Here is an 18070-nt window from a genome sequence, read left to right on the forward strand (position 1 = left end):
ACTCTGATTTTGAAATTCATTTGGAAAAAAAATTCTTCGACGCTACAACTACATACACTTCATGCTTACAAAAGTAAAGACGAACATTTGAAAGAGGAAAAAAATGCATCGTTCCGTCAAGCACGCACAGAAAATTAAATTATGCAACAAGTAATCATATTTTTCTCAATTATATAAATTCAGATATTTGCATGCCCTTTTTTGCGCAACTTTCAAAAAAATCATCGATACCCAATTTTAAAATATTCTAAATTTCAGAATGTTGTTCCGAGGTGAATTCTTTGTTTTAATAGAAACAAAAGAGACCAATTTCTGCTCTTTGTCAAAGTTTTTTTTCCATAAATTACAGAGAAAAATTGACCGTTTAAATTTTTAAAAAGATATTAAACCATGCCGATTTTCTAAGAAATCTAGTTCATTTCAGCTAAATGGTATTTTTTTTTTTGAATATCAGTGATTTCGGGCCACAGAGATCTCGTACCAGGAGATTTCAGTCCACAATCGTGAATACCCGGAGATTTCGTAACACTTTTTTTCAACGCCCACGGTTTAGGCTAGATATTTTAATTTTTGTATGAAATTTTACGACATAATTTGGGTATCGGAAGAATAGTTTGTTGATATTTTTATTAAGAAAAAAAATATAATTGAGTTGTTGTAAAATTATTTACTATTATTGACTGAAACAAAGACAAAGTCGGACGAGTAAAAATATTTTTGGGCGAGTAAATTTTCCCCTCACACTCGACCGGCAGTCGAGTGATTTTTTTTTTAAATCTCAAAGGCTGTATATATATATATATATATATATATATATATATATATATATTGGGTTTTAGGTTTGTTAAAATGATTCTTTTACTGCATTATCCACTTTTTCATTCACGTAGATGCCAATATATGTTCAACAACGGAATTCAACAGAAGATTATGTATTCATTGTCATGGTGTTTATTTTAGATTTGTAACAAGAGGATTTTTCATTTTTTTTTTTTTTCTTTCTTTCTTTCAGCGCAATCATGTTGACACACCGGTTCTTGCCCAATCACTGAAGTTAAGCAACAATGAGCTTGACCAGTACCAGATGGGTGACCATTTGGTAAGGCTAGGCGCTGTATGTACCGCGCAGAGTCATAGAAATTTCCAAGTTGGTATCTGGGGATGATACACCACCGGATCAAGACAGAAAGCAACAGGAAGCTACTGTCTTTACTTGTCTTCCGAAGATTACCATGGCTCAACAATTTGGAGAGCTGTGGTCACCGATGCATGCATACATATGATTAAGGATGAGATATTTTTTATGGTCATCAGTCGTTATTATATTTAGTGCCAAGTCAATGGCAGGTACTTTTGCACTGAGCACAGAAGCCTCATTCTTTAATTTTATGAAACAAATTTTACTGGATGATTTTCCATAATTTTTGGTGTAGACATTTACTTTTTTTGTTTGTTAATCGAAACAATCGCTAAATCTTTAACCAGATATTTCGAAGCCAATCAAAACTAAATTCTGCTGAGAAAAAAAAAAAAAAAAAAAAAAAAAAAAAAACATACCTTCTTCAACTGTATATTAAACATTAAAACTTCAACTGTATATTAAACATACCTTCTTCAACTGTATATTAAACATTAAAAGGGTTTTTGGTGGGTGTTCAATCAATTAAATGAAGAAGAAAAAAATAAATAAAAAGACAGAAAGCAGTATCTTGCAAAGTTCTGACCTCGTGTCATCAAAAAGGATCAGGGGTCAGGAAGGGTGGATGGAATTTAATCCGCCTCCCATAAGAATATAGAAAGAAAGAAATAAAATAAAAGTAACAACTAAATAAGACAACACTGTCAGCAAAAAAAAAAAAAAATATATATACGCCTATCACTCTCAGAGGCACACCCGGTGACACTCTCTGTATCATTCACTCAGTCGGTCGTAACAGACAGGAGCTACGTCAAGTCCCTAGATAACAGACAGAGCCAAAAGACATACACAGTTTGAGGCATACACGATACAACATAAAAGAAACGTCCCCTCTCACCTCGTAATTCACTCGGTTATATTGCGTGCCGCGAGCAACCTTTTGACTCCGTTTATAGAATCAAGATTGGGGATTGCTCCTGTTCCTTCCGCCTATCTGGCTATACTCTGTCCGCTTGGACTTTTCACTGCCTCTTGGCCTCCACTTGCCTTGTGCAGATTCAACCTTTATAAGTTCAAAATATAATACATTGTATGTACTTCGCTATATCAATAGCTTCATGGCAGTAGGGTTACTTTTTTTTTTTTTTACAACTACATAATCAGGTTGCCTCATATATATATATATATATCTATATAACTGTGAGGTGTTTGTGACAAAGAACCCCAGGACAGTGCTCGATCATAAAGAAAATATTCAATATAAGAGCAAAACATTTATTTTAAAATTTTACAAAAGGTTAGAAAAACATTGATACTGTCGGTTTCAAATCTGATATCAGGGGATTCGTTTACGGCATAATCACGTTGCACCAAAGTTAAGCAACAGAGCCTGCTCAGTACTAAAAATGGGTGACCATTTGGGGATTCCAGGTGATGTATATCCTCTTTGCTTATCTCAATTGTTTCCAGCAGTGCCGATTCAGGAGAGGTGTGGTTGGAGATTGTGCAACGCTTGCTTCACAATTACATGCGCAGCTGCCCTTACAGAGAGTATCCATTATCTTTCGAGACTGAACGGAGGCACGTTTAAGTTTATGATAAAAAAAAATATTGGATTCTGTTCTACCTCTGTTTATATCTTTTTTATATCATTGGGCGGGGAGGGGGGGGGCAGATGTAAAGAGAGGCTGAAGAGGATCCAATATTTTTCAACCATAAACTGATCCCCTTATACTGGATTTGAAACTGACAGTACCAATGTTTTTGGGGTTTTTTCCTCCTTTTGCTAAATTTTAAAATAAATATATATTTACATAGATACACAGGGGTAAAATTTCAGTGAATCCTTACTGTATTTATATAAAAGTGCTCAATAATGAATAGAGCTGTTTAATAGGTATAAAACTTTACTTATATAAACAGTTTTTGGACTTCACTTTTAGACAAATGTTAAAAATCGTTTCAGATAAAAAAATAAAAAATAAAATAAATAAAAAAAATTTTTTTTTCAAAATAGCCACCCAATGTCAGGTTTCATGTAAAAACAGAACTGAAAGGAAATACGAACCAGCACAAAAAAACAATTTTTGTTTCTGTTCCACTCGTTTGGTTCAATTAATAATTTAATGACCAAATAATGCTTTAAAAATGTAATGTGTAGACCAGGGGTTCCCAACCTTTCAAATACGCTACTCAATTTAAAATAATTAATGAGGAAGCGACCCTTATCCTTAAAATCATATATTCACTCATTTTTTTTTGTGCAACAAATTGCCATTTCCAGCAATTATTGAATTAAAGATTTATTTGTAAAGTAAGTATACATTCCGTAAATCCATGATTAATTTTAAATTTATTGATAAACAACTCCGAAATTGCTACAAAAATCAATTAATTATAAATCAATTCAAAATTATTCAAACACAAATTTCCACCATTATGAAAAGTATGTTTAAGAACTGACCATAATAAGACGGCTGGTATTGCAATGTTTTTGGTACTTGTACAGTTTAATCAAGGCATTATAAAATGAAAATATCAAAAAAGGTTATATTGTACGTATCAGTTATGGAATGAAGTTCTCTGAAAAAAAAAAAAAAAAATTTCACTTAATTTCATCAAGTAGTTTTTTTTGTTTTGTTTTTTTACAGCGAAAAAACAATTTGTTATGATACCGAGCAAAAGGTTCGATTTTTAGGAAGAAAAGCTAGTAATAAAGATGGGGAGGGAGTGTCGGCACTTTATATGGAGTTATCTCCCTGTGGCGTGTTAAAAATTTCCATAATGGCTGATTTCAACACGCTCTCATAAAAATGTGTTTTTCCACTGTAAAAATAAAAACCTACTCGATCAAATTAAATGAAATTTTTTTTCGGAGATCTTCAGTCCAAAACGGATATGTAAAATATAACCTTTTTTCGATATTTTTATTTTTTAATGTGTTGATTAAACTGTACAAGTACCTTTTTAGCTAGCAATTCTATCCTAGGCTCTGTTGTTGATATGAAACACCTCAAGCCGTCTTCCACATTTAATTGATTCTGATAACGGTTTTTATTTCGTGTAATAAGTTATGTGTGGAGATAGCAGCTTAAAAAGAAAATCTACGCTCAGTTCTTAGAATACGTCCAACAAGTCCAGTATCCCCACTATATTAAAAAAAAAAAAAAAAAAAAAAATGTATACGCGTGTGATGAAACGAAAATATATTCAAAAAGTAATGTAAATTGATAAGTAGCTTTATTTTCAAATAAAAAAATGAAAATATGAGTAAATGAGGAACAGCTGTCTTGTCTGCCATTTTGAAAAATAACAAAGGGAGATAATTCAACAATATTCAAAACTTTCAAAAATTGCAGGATTCTGCCCACAAATTCCTGTTAATCACTTAAAATTGATTTTATTCATAAAAATAAAACTACTCGATCAATTTACATAATTTTTGGAATATGAGATTTTCATATTGTCACATATGTACTCCATACAGATTTTTGTTTTTCTTTTAAATATGAGAGGGAATTCTGAACAAGAACCACATTTTTACCCAAAAATAAACAGGGATATACTTTCAGTCGAGCTATATCAGTACTAAAATAATGAATACATTATAACTTATGACCAAAATATTTCATTCTGTACCTCGAGAATTATGTGTTAACAAAAATGGGTAATATGTAGGCACAGAGGCCTAGAAAGAAAAATTTTTAGTCTTGTAACTGTAAAAGGAGGCTTTGTGGCTGGGTTTGAATTTCACGACTAGCAGTAATTGTCACCCCTACACTGATGATTGCATAAGCATGAAATACTAGTGTCTGTAGGTATAAAGAATTATTATTATTATTATTATTATATGTATATTTCACACACACAGAGCAACCTAGAAAGAAAATGGCTGCCGAGTTCTTAAAAATTTAGAATGGAATTTTGGAATCTTCCCATTGCTAGTATATACCAAATTTCAATTCTGTAGATCAAAAATTTGTTGAGTATATAGGTTGTGAAGTGTCCACATACAAGTTTTAACAAAAAATGGATTGATAGCAACAAATAGTGTATTTCATCATTCGATGAAATACACTATTTGTTGCTATCAATCCATTTTTTGATGTCTTGATTTTGTTAAAACAATATATAAATGCTCAATTACAAAATATGGTCATTTTGAAGCTTACAATTTAAGTCATCTCATTCCGACTTAAAATTTATAGGTATATGAACCGTTACTGAATAATCAATTACATAAACCTAATAAAATTCAGAATACTATAATATATATATATATATATATATATATATATATATTATATATATACATACACACACAAGGTGAGTAACGAAAATGGATGGTTTTAAGGAAAACAAAACTGAATATTTCAAAAAAAAACTTTATAATTTACATAAAAACATGTACTAAACATATTCTAAACACATCCGTTTCCCCGTGACTCACCCTGTGTGAGTATATATATATATATGTAGACAACAGCCTAGAAAAAAAATGCCTGCTGAGTTCTTAGAATATGTCTAACAATTCTAGTAAAAGATGTTTATGACAATGATTTCAAGCAGACTGAAAAAATAATATTCCAACTTTGCATGAAGATGGTTGACAATTTTGAAATGAATCAATAAATTGCCACTGAGACTTAAATTTTGAAAGAAAAATACTTTTGCAAATAGGCTTTAATTCATATAAACTTGTATTACGATAACAAGCAAGCAAAAATTAACTGGTATAGAGATTTAGAAACAAAATATTGTAAAAGAAATATTTTTATACTTAGATTAAATTTTAAAACCTGCGAAAGAATCACAGTTTCAAAATAAGTTTTTTCAGGGTTCTACAATGCAAGTGAAACAGTCGAGTGATTTTTCAAAATGGCAACGAAAAATAATGAAATGCTTATCTTTTGCCGATTGTATTTCTTTCACTGACAATCTTCCAAAATTCTCTACTGAATAAAAATTTTTTCCAACTTTGTTTTTTTTTTGTTTTTTTTTCAAATGAACAAAGTTAAATTATTTAAATAATAAAGGTTTAATAGAACAATACACTATTTTCTTTTTTTAATTAAAGCCGTTTAAAAAAAATCTGAAGAAATTAGAAACTTTATACCTTCAAGTATCGACATAAAATTTGTTGTACATTTAGAATTACACTTATTAAAAAAAATACAGAAAAATATTTATGATGTATATAGTCATCACAGAACGAAGATGTCATATTCTAAAAATCATGTGGGTTTGGTTAGTAAACAAAAACATTTAGTTGTCAAAGGTCTACTAAAGATAGGTTTGTCTGTAGAGTCCTGTTTGTAAATAATTACACATTTGCTGGTTTCATATTTCGTTTTAGTTTCACCAAGTTTTTTTTGTTTTTTTTACATAAAACCCAACATCAAATGACCTTGTTTATCCGGTGCGATCTTTAACGTTTGCCAACATCTGCTGATATGTTTCAATCAAGACTTCTTCAGGCTACTGTTTTCATAGCTTTGACTGAAACAAGACCACTTTCAAACCCTTTTAAGAAAAAACCGCCTCAAAATGTCTTGCTGTCTTACAGTTTTGACTGAAACATGCCTGCAAATGTGTAAACAAAAATGTTTTTATAAATAAAAGTTTTACATCTAGTATATATTTATATATATATATATATATATATTATCACATAGGAAGAGGTTACAGCATGGTTCTTTTTTTTGTTTGTTTTGCAGAAGTTGTTTTGTTTTTTGACCGTACAATGCAAGTATATGAACAAGTACTGTAGGGCCGTAGCCAGAATAGCGAGTGAGTTCAGAGACTGACAAAAGATACAGTGCAAATCCATATACTTTTTTATTTATTCATTTTTTTTTTTTTAAAAGAATTTCTTCTTAGTTTTACTTTGCTTTTCTAAAACAACCAAGGCTGCTCTAACCCGTGTGTTTGTTCAAGGGCAGGTTTGTGTCGATTTAAACAGTTCATAAACAACTCGGAAAAAAAAAAAAATATTGCATTTCAAAAAGTCAATTTTTGTTTTTAATGGAAATAAAATTAAAATATAAACAAAGAGACCAACAGTGTTTCTACATTATAATAATGAAAAATATATTGAATTTCAAGTAAAACAAACAGAACCCAGGTAATTGTCATGTCGCAAACAGTAACATATCCAAAAATTACAAAAAATGATAAAGGTAGAAAAATAATTATTCACAAAAAAGACATAAAATCTAACGATTTCGTTTCAAAATCTACAGATTGGAGGGGAAGAAATTAATTTTCAATTTCTCACAAATTCAATCATTTTTTTATCTAAACATTTAAAATAAATTATTAAAAAATTCACAATTTTCTGAATACATTCTGTCTGCTACGTATTGTAGCAACGGAGTTACTGCCCCTTTTGCTTACATCACGTGATCTAATATGTCCAACCCAGTATAACTCTTTACCTTTATCGCAACTGTCTTTCATGAATAATTATTTTTCTACGTTATCGTTTTCATTAATTTTTGGATATGTCACTATTTGCATGACAATTACGTAAGTACCATTTATTTTACTTGAAATTCAATACTTTTTCGTTATTATAATATGGAAGCACCAGAGCAACAAAATATGACTTACCAATCATAAATATGAAGAAATGATGACAAAAATAAAATTAAATCCGAGACTCCAAACATCGAGAGAGATTGCATAATCCAGCAAACTCAGAATCAACAATAACTAGATTTTAACGAGGTTGCGTATACTCGCATTATTTGGATTCTTCAAACTATTGTTCTCATCTCGAATGTTATTTTCACATTTCAGCCATGCAACTTCGACCTTTAGATGTATCTTGTTGAACTCTGGGATCTTTCTGTCTAACTCTGGAATCATGACTGAATGAAGGCATGCTACCCCTGTGGATTAAATAAAGATTTAATCTTTATTTAATCCACAGGGGTAGCATGCCTTCATTCAGTCATGAATTAAATTATATTTTTGGGTGTCGCCCCTACACCAAGGATTGAACCTTTAACCACCTGAATTTTATGCCACAGATCCTTGCAGACAATTCTATGAGAATCTGCATAGAATTTCAAATGGCACCCATAAGGGTAGCATATTCTCATTCTCTCAGCCATGACAGTAAAAGTCTTAACTTGTAATTGTATTTTTGAATATTGCCCACACTAAGGATTGAACCTTCAACCTCCAGAATAGTGTAACTTTACAACTGAATTTTACTAAGTACTTTATCCACTATACCACGGGGAATGTGTTTACTGCTGACTCAAAGGTCTCTTTTTGTGTCTTCACTTTCTCATTCTCCTACTCGACTCTGCCGGTCTCTCTCAGCTAACTGAATTCAAAATGTCCCATGTGCGTTTCTATATATTTTAGGGGCAGAGGAGGGATATGGGTCCCCACATAATTGACACGTCATTATGCACTCAACCCTTGTCAAGGTTGTTCTAGTTTAAAGCCAGAATCAACCACTTTGATTTGGTTTGATCCCATCTGCACTAGAAAACCTGTTTAACCTCTGTCGGCTTGCACTTGATTAGTGTGTGTGTGTTTGAGAAACTGCACTAACTCTATTTAGGTTTAACCGGCTTCCTCCGCACGGGGAAAATCCATGGGAGTATGATATTCACAAGCAATCCCCAGTCGCATGTATATCCCTATTAGGGGAGATAACGTTAGATTTTTGCAACATACATACAGCGCCTGGAATTTCCAAATTGGTCACCCATTTTAGTAATGACCAGACTCAAAGTTGCTTAACTTCGATGATCTGCTGGGAACCGGTGTGTCAACGTGATTATGCTCTTCATTACACTACTTATATATAAAAGCTAAAATGTGTGTGTATATTTAGGGTGGGGGCGCTCGGGGTGCTCACTCATTCCTAAAACTTTTTATATACAGTCTAAATTATAATATCCATGATTTACGAAGGGAGGTTGCGTCTATCTTTAATTTGGCCCCCTTTTCACACGCTATTTTCGAGTTTTTTTTCCATTCGCCGCGTCTGTTTCGCTTTTCAGTATAAAAGCGAAACTGAATCCATATAAAAGGCAGCGCCCTGGCACTTGTGCCGGTTGTCCAGGAAAGCAAACAGGTTAACTTAAAACACTTTTCCCTTCCTCTCCTCTCATGGCCGAGCTGGTTAGATGTCGGGGGGGGGGGGCCTTTCTTTTCCACCTTTGCATCAAGGCTTTGGGTTCGAGCCTACCTTCCTACCAAAACGTTTTTTTCTTTTACACCTCAAAACACTCGGGCAACTTTTTTCTTTTTAAATTTTAAACAGGGTTATAACTTCAGCCATTTTGTTTTGATCTAACCCCCCCCCCCAACACACATATCTCCAAACACCCGGGCAACGCCAGGCACCTCCGCTAGTTACAATAGATAAGAAATTCAATTTAAACTCTGTAAATTAGAATTTAAAATTTTTTTTTTTTTTATTCGACAAAGGATAGGAGTCTTCAACTTTGTCAGATAATAAATTATGGTAAATTCTAATTTTGATATTAATGCTCTATCTCAGATATTGAGCTTTTTCATCCGATTAGGATTGTCTAATAAATTTTGATAATATTTATACTCTAAGTTTCCAGAATTATTCAATTTGTAAACTTGAAAAAAATTTTTGAATACATATTACTTAGGACTTTTACCCAATCACGGCCAATGAAACGAGAATGCTACACCGTGGATTAAATGAAAGGTTCCATTAGAAATTCTATGCAGATTCTAGAGTTCGACAAGATACACCTGCAGATGGTCAGAAGTTACATCGACCTAAACATTGTAAAAATAACACTCAAGATTAGAATAGCCCAAAGAATACAAATAATACAAATAAATCCTCATCTCAAAAATTTAAAGGCACAATTATACCAGCAGACACCAACAGAGATCAGCACCTTGTATGCTTACACAAGAGACCCGGAAACCACACGTTGATACTGACGGACCAGCAAAGAACAGGGATGAGGAAATTATACACAGACCAGAGTTCGACTTGAGGCGGTGGAGTACTCAAACGAGATGTGAAGGCCATATAAAAAAATAAGAAGGGTCGGCCATTTTGTAGAGAAAAAGAAGTAACAGTCAGGAAATATTTTAAATGTTTTTAAAAGTTTTGGAAGAGGTTTTGAATTAATGGTGAGATCCTGTTCTTTGCCAGGTTGAAGATGGTACCTGGATATTGGTGTGTGTGTGTGTGTGTGTGTGTGTGCAAAACGGGGTTTGGTTTAAAAAAAAAAAAAAAAAAAAAAAATGATCAATAAGATTGTAAGGCGCCGAAGATGAATCAAGATATCCGAGAGTGTATTCATGACATTCGATTATGGAATTAAAAAAGAAAAATTGTGGTGCATGTACATTGTAATTCAATTTCAAATAAATGCATTTTGGTAAAAAACACGATTATATACTTATGTCGAAATTGGTAAAAATTCCAAAAGTGATGAAGTAGAAAAATAACAAGTAAAAAAAATTTGTGTTATTGATTCTTTTGCGGACTGCTTTTGTCATCTTCATAGTTGTTCACCACGTTTCAGCCAACTTATCGTCTGGCCTTGATCACCCTTCAGGGCCCATGGCGGAGTGAATAGAGGCATTGACTATAGTTCCATTTGAGCATTGTCTGAAGATAGCAATTTCAATCCTACCCAAGCAGGCCAGAGGATTGGTTATAAAACTCAGCATTCCTATCTGAAGAAAGCCAGAGGATTAGTTGGCTGAAACATGGTGAAACAACAACTATATATTAGTAATGGGGCGATTCCCATATATTTCCAAATTCCAATACAATTACCGATTCTGATTCCGATTCTTTATAAATCTCTAAATATTTATCTATAGATTTGTTATTTTTTTTCCTCTGATTACAGTAAAAATGAATGTTAAATGTGAATATATTTTCGCAAATGTAAAAATACACTCATGAGGAATGATCTATGGATTTTACTTTTACTAGTTTAAAAATCAATATTTTTTTTTTTTTATTTTATTAGTACCAACAGTGGAAGATTTCATTTTAAACAAAAATCAAATTTAGAAAAGACAAGAGAATCGTATTTGGCATCAGAAAAGAGCCAGAAATTTTCAGATTCTGATACCCCCAAAAATTCTGATTTTTCCCATTCTAGATTCGAATTAATCGTCCCAACATTATTATTGAATTATCAAGTTCTATCGTATTTATTAATGATTGACAGTAATTTTTGAGATGAGGATTTGTTATTTGGATTATTTGGATTCATTGGACTACTGCTTTCATCTTGAGTGATTTTCACAACGTTTTGGTCGATGTAATTGCCGACCTTCAGGTGTACAAGTTGCAATGTTTGGTAAAGGGAAGGGGAGAAACTTTACACTTCTGTGGTTCTGTATTAAGGTTCTAATTGAAAGCAAATTTACAAAAGAAAAAATATAAAGGCAATAAAAAATATCAAATGAAATACTAGGGATATCATTTCTAAATTTTTTATAAAAAAAAAAAATTTAACTTATAATTAGTTAATGAGTAATCAAACATTTATCTCCCTTTTTTGTTATAAATAATTTAGAAATAATATCCTATCGTTTTACAGTTCTGTATTTTGGAGATGAGGATTGATTGATTGTATTACTCGTTTTCATCGGACTATTGTTCTCATCTTGAGTGTTATTTATGCAACATGTCGATTGATGTAGTTTTTGACAGGAATGTTGATCACCATCTTGGAAAAGAAAAGGGTAAAACTTACTGGCTCCATAGATGATTTTGTATTTTTGGAGGTTTTTTTTTTTCCCACTGTGGTTTTGTACGTGTGAAAAAAATTTGCAACCAACATGCCTGACGATGGTTGAAGGCTACGCCAACCGAAACGTTGCACAAATAACAATGAGAACAATAGTCCAATCAAAGCAAGTAATACTCTAGTTTGATATTTTTACTGTGTTTGTTAAAGCTTAAGAGTTCTTAAAATCCAGGGAAGGTAACTGCAATCTATGATTGTAACAAAATTTAAGTGTCATTTCAAAGCAGAAAATGGCAGATTGCTAATACCTATTTTTTTTTTTTTTATAAAAAATATTTCCAGCAGATCTTAATCGTAATTTTTATTAATTTCGACATGACATGTAAGTTCGTACAGTTTGTTTTGTTTTTTTTTTTGTTTTTTTACACAGGAGTCACCACATATCAAGGCCTGGAGGCCGCTCAAGGATAAGGGTTAATGTGTGTATTGTCATTGGGGCAGTTAATAATCGTTTGTAGTGATAATTTAGTATAATCAGATTATTTACGAGAACGACTGAACAAGAACTTGTTCACATTGGACTTGAAGATAATGTCAGCTGGAAAGCAGACCAACAGAACAGAATTCCACAGGCAGGCAGTTCCAGGAAAGAAGCTTTGTTCATGGAATCCATGTTTAGGTTTAGGCACAGATAAAATGCATTTTTTTGGAAATCGAAAAACTACTGCACAAGCATCAATTTTTTTTTTTTTAATCTTAAAAATTTTTTGTTTTTATTTAAAAAATCGACACAAACTCCAAAAAATAAAAAGCAAGTGAGAAAAAAAAACAAAAAAACTAAGTGATCAAGAGATAAATTTGATAAAAATTTAGTGATATTAGGAATTCACTCTCAAGTCTTTCGTAAAGATGTACAAATAATGAAAAAATATTTCAAAAAAAATTTTTTTTTTTTAAATATATCTTTACATTTAATTGACTTATACAATTTTATTTTACTCATAGTAATATATTTTATTAATTTAAAAAAAAAAAAAAAAATTGATTTGATTCAGGGAATCTTAAGTAGGACGACCCCCTGATGTGTTTGGGGTATTATGCTGAATGGTAAACCTAGCTAGGACTAGCATAGACGACCAAAAGGGACAGTGACGAGGATGAACATTTTGTTTTTCTGTAACATTTTATGAAAATAAAACAATATATAACTTAATGGAGATTACATATATATATATATATTATATATATATGTATGTATATATATATATATATATATATTTTTAAATTTTTCCTAGAATGTTTAAACCATTAGCTTGAGATCTTCATCAGGGGTATAGTTAGAATTGGTAACTATGTTATATTAGGTTGTCCGGAAATTTCGTTATATATATATATATATATATATATACACACACAAGGGAGCCACCACTTATCAAGACCCAAAGGCCACTTGAGGATAAGGGTCAATGAATTAATGGTGTAAGTTGGGCACAACCTGATTACTTAAGGGGACAGTTTAACAACTTGTTTACATTAGACTTGAACACCACCATACTGTAGTCGACCGGGAAGCAGGCCAATGGAACAGTGTTCCATAGGCAGGCAGTTCTAGGAAAGAAGTTGTGTTTGTGGAATTTTTGTTTAGATTTAGGCACAGATAGAAAGTGGAGAAAATTGTTGATAGTAGTTGTAGCTAGTCGAGTGATTTTGTGAGTTTGGTAAGGGGAGGACAATAGATTGGATCATTAACAAGAGATCTTCAGAGGTATAGTTAGAATGTTGGCAACTAGATTGTATTAGCTTGTCCGGAAAGAAGACCTTAGTATTTTAAAAATACAACTTTCTGAAGGCCCTCAACAAGTCAACTGTTTAGTTAAATCACAGATGAACCTTAGCATGTGTTGCACATACATTTTCCATTACCGACAAAATGTTTTGAATTTATTTTCAGGTATTCCTCATTACAACAAAATGGATTGCAACAAATTTCATGTTTGGGTAGTTATACTTTTTTTTTTTTTTTTTTTTTTTAAAAAAAAAAAAAGGAGAAACTGCTAAAATTTTCAAAGAGACTTGTGAAGCGTACAGTGACATTGCTATAGGAGAATCAACTGTTTGGAAAAGTGGTTTACAAAATTCAAAATGGGAAACATCAGTCTTGAAGATTTGGTTTAATTTCAGGTTAAGGGATAAGAGTGTTGAGCAAAGTGGGTCAGTTTTGATGCCAAGTATGCATACACAAGTAGTCTATTAGCCAAGTCTTGTCTCGAGGATTGTGAGATGCACAAGTAGTCCATTGTAATTTTTTTTTTTTTTTTTAAATTAGGTTGAACTCTGAATAAGAACCCAAAGCAGCTGTTCAAGGAATTTATTTTATTTGTCCTAGGACGAGAATTCTACTACACAAATTATACAAATATTTAATTTGTAGGCAGACCTGAAGAATCTTGCCCTTCTCTTTTTTTTTTTTTTTTTTCAACAAATTATCAAATGGACACTAGTCTACCAGATCATAAAAAAAAAATTATTTAAATACGTAAGGGTGCTCAGTTTCTAATGCAACATTTTAGTAAATCGATCACCCAATTTTAGAACCACTCAATGTTTTCATGAATTTAGACTTTTTTTTTTTTTTTGAAGTAGTTTAACCTTTTTTGAATTTCACTTTTTAAAATAATTTTTTTTTAAAAAAAGCTAAATTCACGAAATTTGGCCTAAAAACGTTGAGTGGTTCTAAAATAGGTGATCTATTTACTAGAATGTTGCATTAGAAACTGAGCACCCCTTACTAATATTTAAATATTGACTTTTTTTTTTTTTTGATAATCTAGTACACTAATTTCTATTCGATAATCTGCTGAAAAAAAATTGAGAAAAAAAAAGATAAAAAAAAAGATAAAAAAAAAAAAGAGAGAAGGGGAAAGATTTTTCAGGTCCACCAATTTGTATACTAGATTGAAGTTGTATTCCTGTATGTCCATTTGTTTGTTTGTTAACAATTTAATATGTACAAAAGGCACCACATTTCACAAATTAATTTTCACACTGAAAATGGACGTTTACACACTCATTCCAGCATGATTTCGATACATACTATTTATTCAAAAGAAATCTACATTCAAAAAGTAACATCATTTGCATATTGCATTTAAGAAAACCTATTTTAATAACTAGCTCCATGTTATTTGTTGTAATAGAATTGTTTTAATTGTTCTATTTAGAAATATTAAAAGTTTATTTGATTTATTTTCAATTATTATTAACCAACACCAATTGCCTTTAAAAATGGAAGTAAGTTGAAGCTGTGAGAGTTTTTTCACCCTCTCTAAATTATGAGAGTTATTTCCCCATTTATTTTCATAGATGATGTGTTTTATAGTTCCATGAATTTAATGTGGTTCACTTTCACGAAAATTGTAAGAAGTTAGAATATTTAGTGAAGCTTGAATAGTATGTGACTAAACTCTCCACCTGCCAATATGTTTCAACCTGGTAATGCCAGGTGTGTGTGTGTGCATATATATATATATATATATATATATATATACACACACACACACACACACGTGAATGAAAAGGAAAACCTAAAATAAATAAAATGGTAATCAACATTTCATTTTTCGGGGGACATCATCAAGATTGAGTTAAAAATGCAGAGGAAACGGGTTACAGGCCTGTAACCCGTTTCCTCAGCATTTTTAACTCAATCTTGATGATGATATCCCCTGAAAAAGGGACAAAATGTTAATTACCATTTATCTACTAAAAGTTTAATGTCAACCATCGTTTGTATTTTTATTCATATATATATATATATATATATATATATGAATTTGTATTAAAGCTCTTGGAAGCATATTGAGAATTTAAAAATATTGAAAAAACCGAGAAAACATTTTTAGAACATGTTAAAAATGCAAAAAAATTTTTTTTAATTGCAAAGGAAAAAAAGACAGGCAATAGAACTCATTCACTCTCTGAAGATGGATCTGTTATGGTCCGAAATATATCAGAAATATTTCAAAAAAAATTTTTTTTTGAATAAAAGGAATTGAATCATACTTTTCTTCTTTCTTTTAATAAAATATTTTGCATTTTTTATGTTTTAAAAACAATTTTATCTGTTTATTCAATTATATATTTGGATTTTGACCCAACCTACAAAAGTGCCAAGTAATCTTTATTCTAATTTTACAGCCGTTTCATCAAATTATACTATCAAATTAGATTTAAATTGTACATAAATAATCGTCTTCCGCAATAAAAAACATTTACATAGAGTTGTAAAAGATACAAAACAATTTTACAGCCATTTCAAACTAAACAATCAAAACAGATCGAAATTTTACCAATCAAATGTCTTCGTATACACAGTTGAAAGAATAAAAAACAATGGAGAAGGAAAAAAAAATGTACGCACTCTTGCATTTTGTCATATGAAAATTCGATTTACCTTCTGGAAAATCTTTCATGCCAATAAATTATCAATACGAGGTATGGTATGAAAAATGCCCCTTGCATATTTCGAAATGATGTCAATCTTTAACAACACAATAAATAACAAACCTTTTCAAGTGTAGCAATTAAAAAAATATTTCAACACGTTTTTAAGTTAAATCGATCCCAGCTGAAAAAAAAATTTCAAATACTTAGAACTAGAGGCAGCCAACAGGAGACGATAAATTTCAGTAAGTCATTACCATCAGTCAAACAAAATTGGAAAATGTCAGATTTATATCTAGTTTGAAGCATACGTTGAGGACATTGCAAAGGCTGCTGCAAAGAAGGTGGGCTCCCTCTATCGTGCTAGAAGATTACTCACACCTGGGAGTATCCTGTATCTTTACAAACCTACCATTCGCCCATACATTGAATATTGTTGCCACCACTTGTCTCTCCATCTTGAACAGAGTAGAACAAAGAGTCTCCAATTTAATAGGTCCCGCACTGTCAACTAAGCTCCAACCCCTGTCCCATCACCATAATATTGTATCTCTGTGCTTGTTTTATAAGTATTTTAATGAAATGTGCTCTAATGAACTCATTACTAGGGCTATGACAACAGCATATTATTTTCATTGTTTCGACTCAAGTATATATCAGACAGTTAATCAACCGAGAACCACATCACTTTATAAACAAAGCATACAAGATATCAACGGATACACACTAGAGAGTCAAAACAATGAAAAGAATATGCTGTTGTCCTAGCCCACATCATTACACTTGTGCCCCCTCGACATACATACCTTCAATAAGCCCGTTTAGCAACAAAATCACACCCCTTCACAGTAAAGGTCGCTAAATGCTGAAAAGCCTTCTACTCTTAATACTTTCTTCACTCGTACAGCTAGACTTTGGAATTTCCTACCTGCTTCCCTGACTGTACTGATATGCAGAAGTTTAAATGTAATGCAAACCAACATCTTGTTAATCTTTCCTAGGCATAGTAGCTCCTTAGGTCCAAATGGCAATCTGCCTTGTTAGAGGTAAACGTGAGTATAAAAAAAAAAAGAAATATATATATGATGGCGGACTTTTGATAGAATATGAAGCACCGTTTCTGAATTTTTTCAAATGAGTATTGCTAATTGGTATTTGGATTATTCGAACTACTGTTCTCATCTTGACAGATGTGACCTCCGACCTTTTTCACCGTTTCTCGTTGAACTAAGGAATTTTTTTTTTTTGTCCAACTCATGGAATTTCAAACGGAACCCTTTATTTAATCCATAAAGGTTAGCATGTTCTTGTTTCGTCAGCCATAATCACTAGAAGTTGCAAGTAATTTGCAATTGTATTTTTGAATGTCGCCCGCACTGAGGATTGAACCTTCAAACTCCAGAAGAGTAACTTACAATTAAATTTTATCTAATACTTTATCTATTACTCCACAAACAATTCTAGTATGAATTTGGAGAATCTTAACCTTATTCTTGGTTTTAGATATACAATCGTATTAGCTATCACTATAGATCACTTCTTATTGTTTTTATATAAGAACAAGTAGTTAATAAAACATGTTAAAAAAACACTTTGAAAAAGAGTTAAAAACATATTTAATTTTAAAAAGGAAGCACAAAATAAGTGGATAGTCCTTAATCCGGAGTTTCGAAGAAATACTTCCCTTCAACAGAGTGTAGGGATAGGCAAAATGCGGAATCGGATTTTGCTTGCAAAAGTATTGGATAAAACTACAAGT

General features: G+C 31.7%; 1 protein-coding gene across 35 annotated transcripts in view; it reads right to left on the reverse strand.

Annotated features, from left to right (window-relative positions):
* LOC145266555 (mediator of RNA polymerase II transcription subunit 25-like) overlaps positions 1–18070 on the reverse strand; it is a 192523-nt gene that overhangs the window by 51798 nt on the left and 122655 nt on the right. For 8 of the 35 annotated variants that reach the window (XR_013864748.1, XR_013864750.1, XR_013864749.1 and 5 more), the window contains one exon: positions 2037–2201. The exons of 26 other annotated variants lie outside the window; for them this stretch is intronic. The gene's annotated coding sequence lies outside the window, so the exon portion shown is untranslated. Of the gene's footprint in view, positions 1–970; positions 1558–1609; positions 2202–18070 lie in introns of those variants that run through there. One more of the 35 variants, XR_013864752.1, reaches the window with a different exon arrangement.

Source organism: Euprymna scolopes, chromosome 41 (assembly GCF_053919585.1).
Source record: "Euprymna scolopes isolate OS-2025 chromosome 41, ASM5391958v1, whole genome shotgun sequence".
Taxonomy (NCBI): domain Eukaryota; kingdom Metazoa; phylum Mollusca; class Cephalopoda; order Sepiida; family Sepiolidae; genus Euprymna; species Euprymna scolopes.